The 15,386-nt window shown below is 44.4% G+C and overlaps 1 protein-coding gene across 1 annotated transcript in view; it reads right to left on the bottom strand.

Annotated features, from left to right (window-relative positions):
- Window positions 1-4,144: 4,144 nt before the first annotated feature.
- The window catches only part of FOXO3 (forkhead box O3), a 99,797-nt gene continuing 88,555 nt past the window's right edge, over window positions 4,145-15,386 (bottom strand). Inside the window, exon 3 of the mRNA XM_068937973.1 lies at window positions 4,145-8,196. The gene's annotated coding sequence lies outside the window, so the exon portion shown is untranslated. The remainder of the gene's footprint in view (window positions 8,197-15,386) is intronic.

Below are 15,386 nucleotides of genomic sequence, written 5' to 3'. Positions count from 1 at the left end.
ACATGGGAAAGCGTCAGGAGCAGCATCTTCTGCTACTCCTCAGAGAAGGACCTCCAAGGCAGCTCAGCTGCTTGGCACCTCGGCGACCTCACTGCTGTTCCTCCAATGCAGCAGCCCTGCGGACCGGCTCATCTCCCCTCCTCTGGTTTCCAAAATGTCCCTCCCCCTCCCAGAAGGAATGCAGCTGCTGGAGTTACAGCAAAGATGGCTGGGCCAACTGCTTTCCTCCATCTTTCACTTCAGCATCTTTCTGAGGATAGAGTACAACTGTATTTTTTAATTAGCACTTTCTAACTGAAGCCATCTTTCTTCAAGGCAGTTATAAAATGAAGAAGGATCTGTCATCCCTGCAGCTGATAAGGCTTCACGGAAATCCCACATGACGCTCTGGTAACAGCCCTCAGAACCAGCATTTGCAGGGCTGTGCTCCCACTACTGTCCACCCCAGCCTCCCACACCCCTTTCCCACAGCTCCCTACGATGGTGCCCAAGATGGGTTTAGCTACCTACCGTGGCAACTGGTTTCACGAGCAACAGGGGTCTTACAGGCCTTACCTTGGTCGTCCAGGTAAACAAGCAAGAGCCAAAGACTGACATTCATGTGCCCTGCAAGAGGTGTGCAACTTAGGTGTCCCCTTGACTGTGCCCAACCACACTGGGCTGGAGGTGCCATGACCTCGCCAGCAGCTCAGCAATGCCGTAATCCCCCCTCCGTGGGACAGGAAGGACTCCTAACGCATCAGGAGTGCTACTCGTGGCAGAGAGAGAAAGTAGCCCGAGTTTCGTTTGTCTCTCTCACAAATCTGCCTTTGCTTGAGCCTTCATGCCACAGTAGGTACCTAAGGGGGACTTAAGCATGGGGTGGGAGCCCTGAACACAGTCCTCTGAAGGCTGCGGTGTTCTCTGCCTCATTTGATTCATATTTAAAAAAGAACTGCCGCCATTTCTTTGGTCCATTTTGTGCATTTTGACTATGAGCTCTTCAGCACTGAGGCTGCTGCTATACCATATGGATGTACATGGCCCAGCAGACCCAGCCTTCAGCTCTTGTCAGAGCCTCCAAACGCTACTGTAGGACAGATAAAGGCCTATGAATAACACATGGCCCTGTCTCGTTCAGGTCAAGATCCTGAAATGAGAGATGCTGCTTTAAGTTCAGTTTACCCTCTCGGGGAGGAAGCACACACAAAAAAAAGTTGTTCTTTAGTTAGTTATTCATTAGGAGCTGCACGGAGCTATAAGGAAACAGGATGATGAAAGAGCTCTCGCAGCATTTGGCCTCTCATTGCAGCACCAGGCAGGTAAGCAAGCGTCCGACCTTCGCGTGGAAAAAGTCAAAGTCCTCAAACGAACTCACCATGTAGTCACCTGCCTCCGCACTTCTTGGTCCCTGGTTAGCAGAAGGGGGCGGAGGGGTGTTTGCTTAAGCGCTTCCTCATGCTTGGACTTGCCATTTAGTGGAACACAATAGTGTTATTGCATTGGGATTTCTTTCTAGGGGGAGGTTCCTAGCAAATTCCTGTTTGAGCGGGAGAAAGGAAGGGGCTTGAATCCAGTCCTTGGTCTGCAAGCCCAGGCCTACAGGCCAGGAAGCTGGGGCAGGTGGCAAGACAGGGACAGAGGAAGATGGGGGTAAAAACACTGAGGTCCCTGATACATGGAAGTTGAAAAGATTTTTATAAGATTTCTTGCATTTTTACTGTTCTGTCCTCCCCCTTCGTTAGATGCCACTCATAGCATATAGATACCCTTAAATCTACATGGCATAATGTAACATTAAAAGACTATTACAACAGCTATCATCATTTAGACCAATTCTCACTACTAAATTGAGATATTTTATCTTGTTTTCTAGGTCATATAGTTTCCTTGGTATGTCATCAAAGCATCAAACAATAAAAATAGGAGACACTCTGTTCTAAAAAGTAAATGGCATGCATAACACACACATAACTAGTAGTACCATTAATATGACAAGAAAAGCCAGATCTGAAAAGAAAAATTCCAAAATCAAGCTTCAGAATTTTATCAGACAATTCCAAAGTTTTCTAAAGATTCAAACAAAAGTAAAAAAATCCTCTTTTGTTCTAATGTAATTTTCTGTGTTTCATTTGTATATTAAAATAGCGTTTTTATCCCCAAAAAAATCTTAATCAAAAAATTCCACAGGCAGAGCCAGCGGGGAAAAGGATATGTGGGCTGGGTAAGGCAAACACAGAAGCAATGAGACACTTTAAAACTCACTGGAGGTGGGATGGATCCGTGTGCCAGTGACAGATGTATCTACTTAATCTAGTTTGTGCACAGCTTCACCCAATAAGTCCTCCTTTGGAAAAGTGAGATATCAGTCATGATGACTCCATCAGAAAAGGAGGTGGACTCTCAGATTTACTTATCTCGATCTTCTTAAAAGCACCCCTAACTTCCTTGGCAGCAGTAGCCAAGCAAGAGCTGTACAACATTGTTTTCCATGGTCTGGTCTAAATAGCAACTCAGCATATGCGGTAGGGAGCTCCCAAAATAGCTCCCGGTTGCCTCACCAGTCTCAGCAACAGCTTGAAAAGCCTTTTGTCTTCTGGGACTTGGAGGAGTTTAAAGTGTTTGGACTTATTTTGAAAGTATTTTCAAAGATAAGAACCATATATTCCAAGATGGGGTGAACTGAAGGTCACTGTTAAGATATTGCACAACGTAACGAAGTAGGTTTAGCACAACTTGCACAGGATTTGATCAGCTCACAGTTGCTGCTGCCCCCACCTAAACTCAGATCAAAGTTGGGGCCCTTCTGCACGGGTACGTCACCAGGCCAACCGCTGTCATCGTCTGTCCCAAAGTGCAGTCAAGGCAGGTCAGTGACAGGAGGACACGGGTCTTCGCTGCGCCACCCTGCTCGGCCAGAGCACTGTTAGTGGATCCTTTAGAAAACCCAGCAAGGTAGATCAATTTTTGAGCAACTTGGGGAAACTATAATGGCTGCAGGACACGTGCTCTCATGCTGGGAATGCTAATACTCACTTCACCCAAGTGAAAGGCTATTTTTTTGACTATGTATGTCTTACATTTCAAACCGTGTCTAGCTAAGACAAAGTCCACGCAGCTCTTGCATTAGCTATATTAAACAAGAAGGCAAAGGTGATATCCCTAAGCTGCTTTTTATACTGCAGGATTTTGGAGCAACGTTCCTGTGAGTTTTGCACGGACAATGCAGCAGTCATAGTCCTAGACTCATTGGAAACCCCTCCCTGCTGCATATAAAAGCTCCTCTTTTTTGAAAACATCATTTACTTTTGGAAAATGACGCCAAAAACATATACATCTGTGGCTTCCCGTCAGTGCAGGAGAACAGTTTTTGTCCACATTTCTCATGTTTCTTAGCACGCTCTCCTGTGCCTCGGCCAGAGCTATCAATATAACTTTCTGCTGAGTCAGGCTGCTGGTTTCCTTATCCCAAATCCCAAACGGGTGGTTTCAAGTACTCCAGACATTTTTCAGCTATAGTTTGAAACCCAACCAAGCCCACAGGGATATAATTCTTCTACTGACTGACTTGCAATTGAATTGGTTTTCTCCCGGGAAGAGCAAGCAGGCCTGCAAAAGCAAGACTGCAACAGCCATCCCAGAGGCCAGCACCCCCTTCCCAAAAATCAAGTGAACTGCTGGGATGGGCAGTTTCGTTTTTTCTTTAACTCTATGATTCATGCTGTTTATCATGAAAGTGATCTTGGTCACAAACTGCCTGCTGCAAACATCCCTGCACAGCTCGGGACCTTGTATAGCCCTGCCATCTATTTTATAAACGTGCTTCTCCTGCCGGTGTCCCTTCCCAGAGCTGGCACTCCTCAGCCCAGAGCACCTCGAAGGCGCGTTGCTGGTCACAGTGGATTCAGCGCCCAGGGACTGCTCCTGAGGACGCCCCCGCTTGGGGGTTTCCAGTCGAACCCTTCAGCATGGCCATGTCTGGAGCCCGCCGAGGCCAGTATAAGCCAGTGTTCCCGTTGCCTCCAGTGGTCTCGGGATCAGGCTCCTCTCCCCAGCCTCCACCTCCCCCAGCCACCCTGTTACACTTGGTTGCTCTGAAATCGTTCATTTTCCAGATCCTGCGTCTAGATGCCTACGATATAATAAAACAGAGCAAAGGCAAATCTGCAATGTAGAGATCCATTATGCTTTATTTACATGCGTCACCATCTCTTTTACAAACTAGATTACAATTTAAAATGGAATACACAAGGCAATATCTACTAACACCAAGTGGAGTAAGCACTGCGTCTCAACTTCGTTTGGAAAGGGGCAGAGCTCCAAAACAAACTTGCTTCCAATCTCTGTGTAGTAAGGTAGTATATTCATCCAGGGCAGCATCTTTTTTTTTTTTTCTATAAAATCCTCCCTAAGAATGCAACATGAGAGTGTCTGCTTTCAAATGAAAGTACAAGATAGCCCAAATGCAAAGTATAAACTGTTCAGCTCTTCGGTATGTAAAGATTGCCATGCGTGATAAGGCTGTGGATTTAAAATTCTTCCAATTTACATGGCTTGAAACAAAAGCAGATAAAACAGCTTTACAGATACTGTATACATATTTTTTTCAATCATGCAACTTTTATAAAAAAAGTTAAACATGTGAAGCCAAATGTACAATCCATTTTTTCCAACCCACAGTAACGAAATGTATCTATCTGGTCCCCCTTTGCATCTGTTGGCATTCCTAATGTACATTGTGTACTAAAAAACAATTACAGGACACTGATTGCCAAGCAATGACATCACTTTAGAGAAATACATGACCTAAAAGGTAGCTTTTTGGAGCAGTGGCACAAATACTTCTGGAATTAGGCAGTGGCCAACTAACTAATCAAGAGAAAAAAATTTACAAAATTATTAAATAAAACCCCAACCCTGTGACTGTAGGAACTGCATAAATGTCACCTTTTTTAGAACTTTTTTTAGACAAAGGGTTTAAGCAATACCTGTGTAATTCTTCTGGACCTGTATCTGTTTTACATGACTTCAGAAGGAAAATTTCTATGCATAAAGATGTTCAAAGACTCAAAGGCCAAAGTTTTTCAAAAGGTAGGTTCCCAAAATCAGCCATTTTTATCTATATTTTGACATGGAAACAAGTGACCCTTTGAATTCGGGAAGATGTATTTATCCAGTGCCTCTGAAGACGACGGCAATTCTTAGACACCTAAATGCCCATGTAGGGCAGTGATCTTCCAGTGGGCCTCCAGCAATCAGGCACCTCTCCTTCCCCGGAAAAGCAACGAGAGCAGAGCAGCTAGCCCTGTGAGACCACTTCGAAGTCCCCGCCTTAGGTGCCTGGCACGAGGCGCTTCAGTTTGAAAATTTTGGCCACAAAAACGAGCAAGAGAGAAACCAAAGCAAACTGAAGAGGTTGTCCAAGCCCATCCCTCTCCAGTTAGTGCAGGGGACATCCTCAAAAGAAGGGGCCCAATCTGTCCTAGACAAGCCAATGAAAATGCTTTCCTCGACATTGCTGGGAGGTAGATTAGGCCTTTCAGCTGGTAATGCTTTTAATATTTTTCAAAAAACTTCTCTGCCATTGACTGGTTGTCTCCAAATCAGTCGGGTTTTTTCCTCCATTTTCTGAACAGAGCGGACCATATTTTTCCCTTTCATTGACGTCAGCGTGAGTTAGCTCCATGAGCTTCAATGGAGCTACGCCGCACTGCTGAGAGCAGAAATCGCCCGGCTATGTTTAAACTGACCGCCTGGTGTGCGACAAGGACAGCTTCCGTACCGAGAACAAAAATTAAACAACGGATTTTCGTCATGCCATCCGGCTAGGCTGGAGCCGGATTATAGAGAGGTCTTGGTGGCGGTCCCCAGCTCCACAGTGGTGGCTCGAGGGCAGCGCCCCGTCCCTGGGAGGGGGGACTGCAGAGCGAGGCTGGCCAAAATGCGGGGTGCGAGCCGGCGGGGGAAAGGCCGCCAGCGTGATTCATGTTTCCAGACATACCGGGGACTTGACAACCACGGGTGACCGCTGTACGGCCTGGGTGATCTGGACAGCTGGCTACTGGAAATATCTCCCCAGATATGGAGATCGGCAATCAGCCTCAGCTAACTCCAATAAACATATAATAAACTAGTCCCCAAACTGACCAATAAACTGCCTTGATGTAAAAACAAAAAGAGAAGTTTATTTAAAAGGAGAATGATAAACCCTTAGCTGCTTGGAAGAGTTGGTAGGCTACAGGGCTATGATAACCACAACCGCACAGAGCTTACACAGCCATAACTGCGTGGTGCAACCAAGAGGCGCAGCGGGAGCGTGAGGAGGTCACAACACAAAACAAAACTTCCATCACACAAGGAGCTGTTACTTCACCAATATCACCTCAGGGACCTGGCAAGTAAGGAGCAAGGTAGGGCCCACAAATGCTTGTGTTGTGTCTGTGTGCGTGACTGTGCGTGTGCGCACGTGTGGTGGCCGTGGCGAAAGGGAGTCACTCCACATTGCATGGTAACACGTATCAGTGGGAACTCATGCACTGAAACTTTGGGTTAAAATGCTAGTTTGTTTTCCTAACATCCATGCATAATGAGCCATTTCTGTACATAATAAAATATATTTATATATTTATATGCATAATGCCTTTATGCAAAGAAAAAAACTTCATATATCGCTTTGGAGAATCATGTATACACTGTCCTATTCAGAACTTCTTCATACCAAGTTCATATGTACCATTGGTGTTTTCCCCTCTTTTTTCACATCCCTCCCCCCCCCAAAAGATACTAATAAAAAGTAATCAAATTTTCCAGATTATAGAGAGGATCTATACAGCACCATACCTTTTATTCATTATTATTAATTCATTATTATTCATTTTACAAAAGAAAATCTTAGAAGCAAAATATATAAAACTGCCTTGTCTTTCAGTGTCATTTATCCTGTTACAATCTATGCTCATATGAAAAGCCATTTGTACGATACTGTCACCTTGCCATTCCCTCTCCTGCTTCTTCCACAATGGATTATGCATAATGAGAAGGAAAAAAATAATCAAGGATATGTCAAAAAAAAAAGAAAAAAGAAAAATCACTGACGCAGTAACACACCCTGCAATGATCTGTGCCTGAACTCCTGACGTTGCCGCTGTCAAGCTACTTGCTGATGCAAGCTTATCTTTTCTGCCAAGTGGTGCGTTTTCCTTTCCTTCAGCCTCCCGTTTTTAAACAGATCTTTACGGGTGGTTATGTTCAACTTGTCTGGCAACAGAGGGGCAGCTCAGCTTATGACTTCTTCCCAGACGACTGAGGCAGCCTAACTGTGCCTCGCTGCGGCAGCAAGGGCAGCCCTGCCAACATACCGTGAGAGGGGAGACTGCTCCGGCTGGCAGCGAACCGGGTCCCGCGCCCGTAAACATGAGGGCAACGGCCTCCTCGCTCAGCCACTCCTCACGAGCACGGGCCAAGAGGCAAACGGGTTGGTTGCCCTTGTTTTCTAATCAGCCCTGGTTCGACGCTTACGGGAAACAGGGGTGTACCATTAAATTTAAGAAAAAGAGTAAAAAAACAAACAAACAAACACAACCCAACAAACAGACCACACAAGTCACCTCTCGCTGGAAGTCGGTCAGTTGATTGGTATAATGACTGCTGTATAGTCAGAAAACCTCGTGTCAGAGCAATGCAGGGTTATGATAATCAGGATAAGATTTCCTTGCGCGTAGGCTGTATTTCAGATTTCCCCAGGGAGAGAAAGCAAAAATGGTCAAAAATCTAAGGAAATCAAACTGGAGGCTGGGGAGGAAAGGGTGGGCAGACAGGGAAAACCTCCAAAAAATAAAAAGCCAACTTAAAACATCCCATAAACCATTAATATATTGAAACACCACATACTCATTGACAAAGAACTACTGTAAAGGCTACACAGTGTGTTCTCAACAGGATGGTGCTGAACATTGTCTCCACAGCAGGTGTTTGGCCATCCCAGAAAAGGAAGATTTTGCATACTTTAGAATGAGTTCAATTCCAAAAAAAAAAGAAAGAAAAAAAAAAAAGAGGATCTTCACTCAAGAAAGGGGCTTATTAACAGTCTGCTTCATTACGAAAATAATGCAGGGTTCACAAAGGTCGTAAGCTGTAAACAGTATCACTGTCCACTTGCTGACAGCAGATTTGGCAAAGGGTTCGCTCTCTCTCTATGTCTTGTGTCAGTTTGAGGGCCTGGAGAGGAAGAAGAAAAAGAAGAAAAGACAGTGAGATTGTTGCACATACAGGGGGGGAAAAAAAAGAAAAAATAACCAAAAAAGCCAACCAAGGGAACTTCTAAACCCAACAGCAGTTTAAATTGACAAGCAATTTTCATTTGTTTGTACCCAAAAGCTTCAAATCTTGGAGCAAGGAGTAAGTTGTACGCTGATCCCTCGTGAAAATACTTCTCTCTTGCCAAGGTTTGTGTGTGCTTCTTTACTACCTTAGCTGCTACCAGCATTAAAGCAAAAAACTCTCTCTTAAAGGAAAAACAACGGCCAAGTCTCAGGTACAGAAATTCAGCACATTGCCCATTTGTTCGGCATATTTCCAGGTGAAGCATGGAAGGATCCTTCAGTTTTTCTCCATTTTTCATGATCATCCTTTCTCAACATCACCAAAAGGCTAGACTAATCTTCTGTCAAGGTTTGACACTGAACACTGCCCTTGAATGACAGCTGAAGAAGGCTGCTCAAGAGAAGCAGCAAGGAGCCACAAATTTTGTTTGGACTTTTTTGAGTTTTGACTTTCCTGCACAGTGCAACGTACCATCAACAGACAGCCCGAACTGGGATTAAAAATGTGCTTTGGGCCCAGTTCTTTAGCTAACTGTGAAAATTTTGTGTAGAGGGAGACTGGAAAGGGACACCCTTGGGTGTAGCAGGGGGGATGACTACAAAGGGACGCAGCAAAGTATGTAAAACATTGAGAACAGAAAACATTTCAGCTTGCCAAGGGGCCAGGTTTTCAAAGGTACTCAGTGGCTTAAAGATACAGGTAGGCACCTAGTTGGGTTTTGAAAAGTATGTACTTTTAGACATTCCCATGAAATCCTTCTACACCTTCAGAAATCCCACGTGACAGCCATCTGCACTGCTTGGCACGTAACTTCTCTTACAGACCTGTCCCTGAAGAGGCTTTTGAAATCAGGGCTTTGTCCCCAACACCACTTACAAGAGTTTGAAGATTTTCCCCATGATGAACAACTCATGATTTTACCCAGCCCAAGAAAAATGGGACACTTGCTGAAACCAACAAGCAATTTAAATTGATTACAGGAATGTCTCTACTCTCTAATGAACCTGCTATCAGGCCACCCTCGGAAAAAAGGGTGGATTTAGGGGGACTGCTGGACCAATCTGGTATTACAATTCCTATGTTCCTGTAAAAGAAATCACCCAGTGCATTAGAAAGGCCATCGTGAGATGACTCTCCGCTACTGCAGAGGATATTCTGAGGTCTCTCCTTCTTAAGGTGCCAGACAGTGATCCTGCGATAACATTTCATTAAAATGACCTATTCTGATAATGCTAAATGATTGATGGGAATTTAATCATTTTGTCTTATGGTTATTAGAGCAACAGCATGACAGCTGCTCCCGGTACCATTAGGCGAGCCCTTCATTCAGAATGGCTTAGGGAGCAGACAGATTGCGCATTTCACCCAGACAAAATTTGGCTTTAGTCTTAATTATGTGGGCTTTTGGGGGGGTAGGCTGTTTTTATGAATAAAGGGATTTCTGACTGGATCAACATATTGATTTCTTCATTTCCAAAGAGTAAATTAATACTAGCCGTTCGTCAGTGTGACTGCCTGGCAACGACTCCATTTAGTAAGCGCGTGCTGTTGGCCGTAGCAAGGTCACTCCAAGACATCCAGACAGGCCTGGTAACTCCCAGTATAACCTGGGTTGTGACTTGAATGTGGACCAGATAAGTCCTTGCCCTCTTCACTACCGTACTCCCCAACTTTTCATTAAAACCTTGGCACCTGTGAGGCTGGAAACCAATGACTTCCCAAAGCGCAAATTCACTACAGGGAAAAGCCTCCGTCCTGAGCGCCGCAGCTTGGCAAAGCAGGGAGGCTTCACTCAGCAGCCATTTAAGCTAAGCGTGGGCTTAGCTGCAGCACGTGTGAGAAGTCTCCCTGACTTCAAGTGGAGCTATTAACTAAAAGCAAGCGAGTACAGAAACTCCTGAATAAGTGCCAGAGTAGTGTTTAACATTTAAATTAAAAATGTATGTAAAACATTGTACTATGAAAACTGGAGGACAGATGATCATGGACATAATTTGTGTAAGTGGCACTGCCTGGTATTTTTTCTGAGAGCGCCTGTCCTTCGGACGTTACAAACGTTTAAGAGCCTTAGGCTGAACAGACTGATGCACAGCTAAGGTGGCGTTTGCTCACAGCAGAACCAAAACACGTTCCGTGTTCACAGCTCTGTTTATATGGACTTTGCAAACGGATTAGAAATTGAAAAGAAGTAGATCAAAGTCTTAACCTACATGCCTTTAAATTACCCCATTAAAGTCTACAACAGACACACACGCTCTCGCCTTCTGTCTCTCCACAAAAAACTATCAACTTTGACTTAGTAGCCTGCTATTTCCTAGCAATGAAAACTGTATCAGGCAAGGAAGTAAACACTCACAGAGCCCAATCCTCTGGCTCTAATATGTGGCATAGTTTCTTGTTTCCTTAGGCTGGGGGGAACTTTGGGATAGGGAGCTTCCCAAAAAGCATCCTCTGCCTATTCTTCTTAAGCCGCTCCCTGGAAAATTCAGTTGTCCTTTGAAAAGTTCCTGCGCCAAATCTGGAGTCTACATATCATCAGAAAGTGAAAATAAAGGATTTTACACTTTCTTCTGAAGTTCGGCGCAGTCTTCGCAACCACACTGACACCTGAGTCCTGCCACCCACGCACATGTGCACACAAAAACACACAAGCACACACGCACTGTATTTTCTGATTCTTTAGTGTGCAAGGGATTACGTGGGAGATGAGACGCCCCTTTATTCTTTCCTTTTCTACTCCCTCCCCTCCTCTAGCTTGCTACTTACCTGCTAGAAATGCTACTCTGGCTTTTCTCTGAGACTGAGTCCTTGGTTGGTATTTCCTTCCCAGCAATAGCATTTCCTTACCTCTATCTCACCTCATTGCACCACTTAACTGGAAGGGGCTCTCCCAAGCCCCATGTCAGCTCGTGCATCATCAGAGAAGCTCTGAAGTATCACCTGCCATGTACTGCTTTCTCCCTTGGAGTCCCACCGGTGCTAATTACGCAGCACTGGAAATTTCTTCAGAACAGAAAGGTGACACACTGATGCTCCCCGAGAGCAAGGCACAGATAATGTGCATCGGTGGTGAGTTTATCAGTAAGGTAACCATAACAAATCAGCACATACAGCGTTTGCAGAAAGAAAAGTCATGGGCACCTTTACAGAATTATATTGTTAGAAACTGTGCTATCAATATATAGCTCCTCCACCTGGCAGCTTACTAAAGAGCTCCTGATTTGGCTGAAAGTCTTGTTGAGTGGACTGCATCTTGAAAAATATCACCACTCAAAGCTCCATAAAATAAGTGTTTTCCCTGGGTACCACTCAGTACTGCTCCCCAATGACAGGAAATCCCAATAACTACTTTTATAAGTAACTGTCCAGAGGTTTTGGATGTAAACATGTTGAAGGAAACTTTCATCCTTCAGTGGTAGACGTACATTTATTCTAGTGCCTCTGTCCCTTGTTTTTGTGACAGCCACCAGCAGTACTACTTCTACTCTAAACGGGGGTAGGCGCAACAAGCAATACTTGATTATGTATGTTGACCGCTCTTCTCTTGTTGAAGTTAATATTCCACCTGGCATTTTCACAGCTCAGTCCTGAAGAGTACAAAGTGTTTAGAAACGAATAAGGAAGATAACTTTTGTGGCCAACCCTTCTCTGACGACAGAGTTGCCGCATGAGTTTTTTGTTCTCTCTCTCTCTATCTGCTCTCTCTGGGATAAAACGCTTGCCCAGAACTGTCATGAGATGCCATGACTATTAACATGCATGTTATTCTGATATATCAGTCTTCTACCTCCTCCCTCGTTGTGGGAGACAGTGCTGTTTGTCACGACTGTAACAACACTAATGCTTGTTCTTGCAGAACGAAAAACTTGCAGCATCACAAAAAGTGTAGAACTCATGATAAACCATGGCTTTACTTTTTGTACCCGCCCCCCCCTACACAGAATAAACCTCTGTGATTTAAGAGTGAAGCTTTAAACCAGATTGCCTGCTTGGGAGACTAGCATTAATTTATTGGCATAAAGTGACTTTAGTTCTATGGATCTCAGCACTTACTCATCTAAATCTGCTTTCATCTTTCCATGAACTGTATATTTTGTCTGTATAAGGCAAACCGGAGGAGGGAGAAGAAATTTTTCTTTTCTTTTATTCTTTCTGCTTTTGTGTAGAATATATATCATATGTAATTAAATCTTTAATAAATTACCATCTCTTTTATGCACGCGAATAGTTTGAATCAGGTAAAAAATAGTATGTTGAACTTCTACAACCCTTTATGAAGCTTTTAACAAACTAAACCTCACTCACAGAATGACAGAAAAGTCTAGGTTGGAAGGGACTTCTGGAGATCACCTGATCCAACCATTTGTTGAAAGCAGGGCCTTAGATCAGGTTATCCAGGGCTCTCTCAAGCCAAGTCCTGAATATTCCAGCAAGGGAGATTTTACAACCTCTCTGGGCAGTTCACTTTACCGCTCCGAAGCAGGTAAGGTGCCTCCTGCCCAGTGTGCAGATAAAAAGGAGACACCCAGAAAGAAAGTGGTAACCTATGCTCACACAGTTGAAGGGAAAAGTAGCTCAAGGTTTCCCCTATGTATCTGGACCCGATACTGAACACCTGAATCCACAGGAAATTCTGCACTTGCTTGCAAGAGGAGCAGGCTCATACAGACTACACTACATATGTCACTGTGTTGTTGCCCATACAAAAAGACCATATGCTGCGACACTTGTTTTTACACCTACAGATATGTCAATATGCAGTTATGCTGGCTTTCCAGCACAAGCATTATTAATATGCAATCTGTCTTTGTCTGAGAATCGCCACATCTGGCTAACTTTATTTCTCTGCCCTGGCCAACTGTGAAAAATTCAGATGCAGGGCATCACCTCTCTACACTCTCCAAGCTTCTTACTTGACAATTTTATGGCAAATTTTATCTTCAGCCCTTCCTTCAGCGGCCTGAGGAGGGAGGTGGAAATCATGCCAGTTCTAGGCGAGTTCCTGGCAGTTTTGAAATCAAAGATAGTACCGCCATTGATTGAAGGAGGTCAGCCTGGGTGTTCAGCACAGCAGCTTTCAGGCAGGACACTGCTGCACCAGTGCACGGGCTTGCTACATGGGAGAAGAAAGCCCACACTGCTCGCAAAAATATATGTCCTGTGAGGGGCAGAGTACATCGGCTGCAGTAACGGCCCTTTCTTCATGCACTCGGAGGCACTGGGAGGAAGACTGTTCTACCACCTCTGCAGATGAGAAACAGACGGTAACTACCCCACCTGTGCAAGAAGAGAGAAACACTTTGCTTGCACTTTTCAATCTGAAGGCCAAATGCTGCTTTCCTAACTAACTGGACAGGAAAAGGTATCTACATGACTGGCAACAGAAGTAAACATTCTGAATTGTGGGTTTATAGCGTGATGGAAACATGCTACCTACTCTTATTTATTCTAAATACCCTCGCAGAGTTTATTTTTCCTCTGTCGGGTAGCAAGCCGCTTTTTATAAAGATCCTTCCTGCTGTGCAGTCTTCTCATTCTCCTCTGCAGTTCATTGAAAATGACAGGCCAATAATACTTAGATCTCTGAAAAGGAGCTCCACCACGCTGCTGTAAGGCAAGATCCCCTGTATCAGTACTTATATGTGGCAGAGAGAGGCACGAGAGTCAAGGTCCTCCCTCAGAACCAAATTTTCTCTACATTTCTATTAAACACATTACCTCTGAAAGTCAGGAGAAGCCGTTTGCAAAGTAGGCAGTACCAGGGAAAACTAATGGGCAAGACAGGCAGCTAAGCTGAAAATGTGCTTATTCTCGCCACTCTCCATGGAATCACGCGGGAAAAGCGTTGTTTTTCCTGGACCAGTCTCAGACGACCGTGGCAACACAGTGGCCTCTGTGAACTGAGCTTCCCCATCCATTTCCCACTCAACAGATAGATGTCTGTGCCACAAGACTACAACAACAGCCACCCTGCATGGCAACGAGTGGAAAAGCTGATGAAATAGCCTTGTGGTCCCACCACTCAACTGCAGGTACCTTATTTAATGGAGCCACATACTCTGTGTAGTCAATGGTGAGACCAGCTCGATCGGGGGCAACCTTGACAGAAGCTTTCTGGTGGAGATGCCCTCACTCTCCACTAACTGTACCAGGAGCTGAGGGAGGGCGTTGGAAGAACGTCCTTCCTTCATCTTCCTTCTCCTGGCGAGGAGAAAAAGCCCATTTTTTTACTGGGCTGTATTTACAATACTACTCAAATATGGAATAGTGCATGTCTATGCCTTTGCTGTACTTGCGCTCTCAGACTGTCATAAGCATAAGACTTAAACCTCTCAGACTGCCAGTTCATCACTTCAGCTGAGCACTGACTTCCTATGAAAAAATATCTCGACCTTTACTCAGCTGCATGACGTTACGTTTCTAAACAGAATCTCTGATTATGCACTTCTCTACAAAGATATGTTTTCAGGGGGCTATTTAAAAGAGTAGCTCCAAGGAAGGAAAGAAAAAAAGAAATCAACCTGTAACCATCACAGCACATCTCGGAACAAGAGCTAATCTGCAGCTCCTAACAATCACTACAGCTCATTCACATGAAAAAGACGATGTACAAGGACTCGTTCTGTAATAAAATCTGCATGCTGTTGATACAGAGAGGAAAGCATTGGGGAGACCAATTGATGCAGGCTTTTCTAAAAATACCAGTTTATGCTGTCATCTGGTGAGAGTATGTCATCCTGTAATCTTGGCATCTGCAGGGACAGCAAGTTTCTGCCTAATTATTGCTGTTGAATCACATGACAATACATAATGTACTAAAAAATATATAACATGAAAACAGAAAAACACCCAAACCACAGGATGAGAATGTTATCCTGGCTTTAGCTGCTGTCTGCTCGCAACACAAGGCTGTGGAGGGAATCCTGGTTGTTCAGAGATCTTTTGGCTAAGTTTATAAAATACAAAAACGTAACCCCAGTTAAAAAAAGAAAAGTGACTTCCTGAAGCAGTGAGCAATTCATGGTGTTTATATGTCAGCTCCTGCTGCTTTTACTCACTCTGAGCAGGGCTTCAGTGAGCAGCCC

Source organism: Struthio camelus, chromosome 3, assembly GCF_040807025.1.
Source record: "Struthio camelus isolate bStrCam1 chromosome 3, bStrCam1.hap1, whole genome shotgun sequence".
Taxonomy (NCBI): domain Eukaryota; kingdom Metazoa; phylum Chordata; class Aves; order Struthioniformes; family Struthionidae; genus Struthio; species Struthio camelus.
Note: the sequence above shows the minus strand (reverse complement) of the source record. Positions and strands in the feature narration are given on the sequence as shown.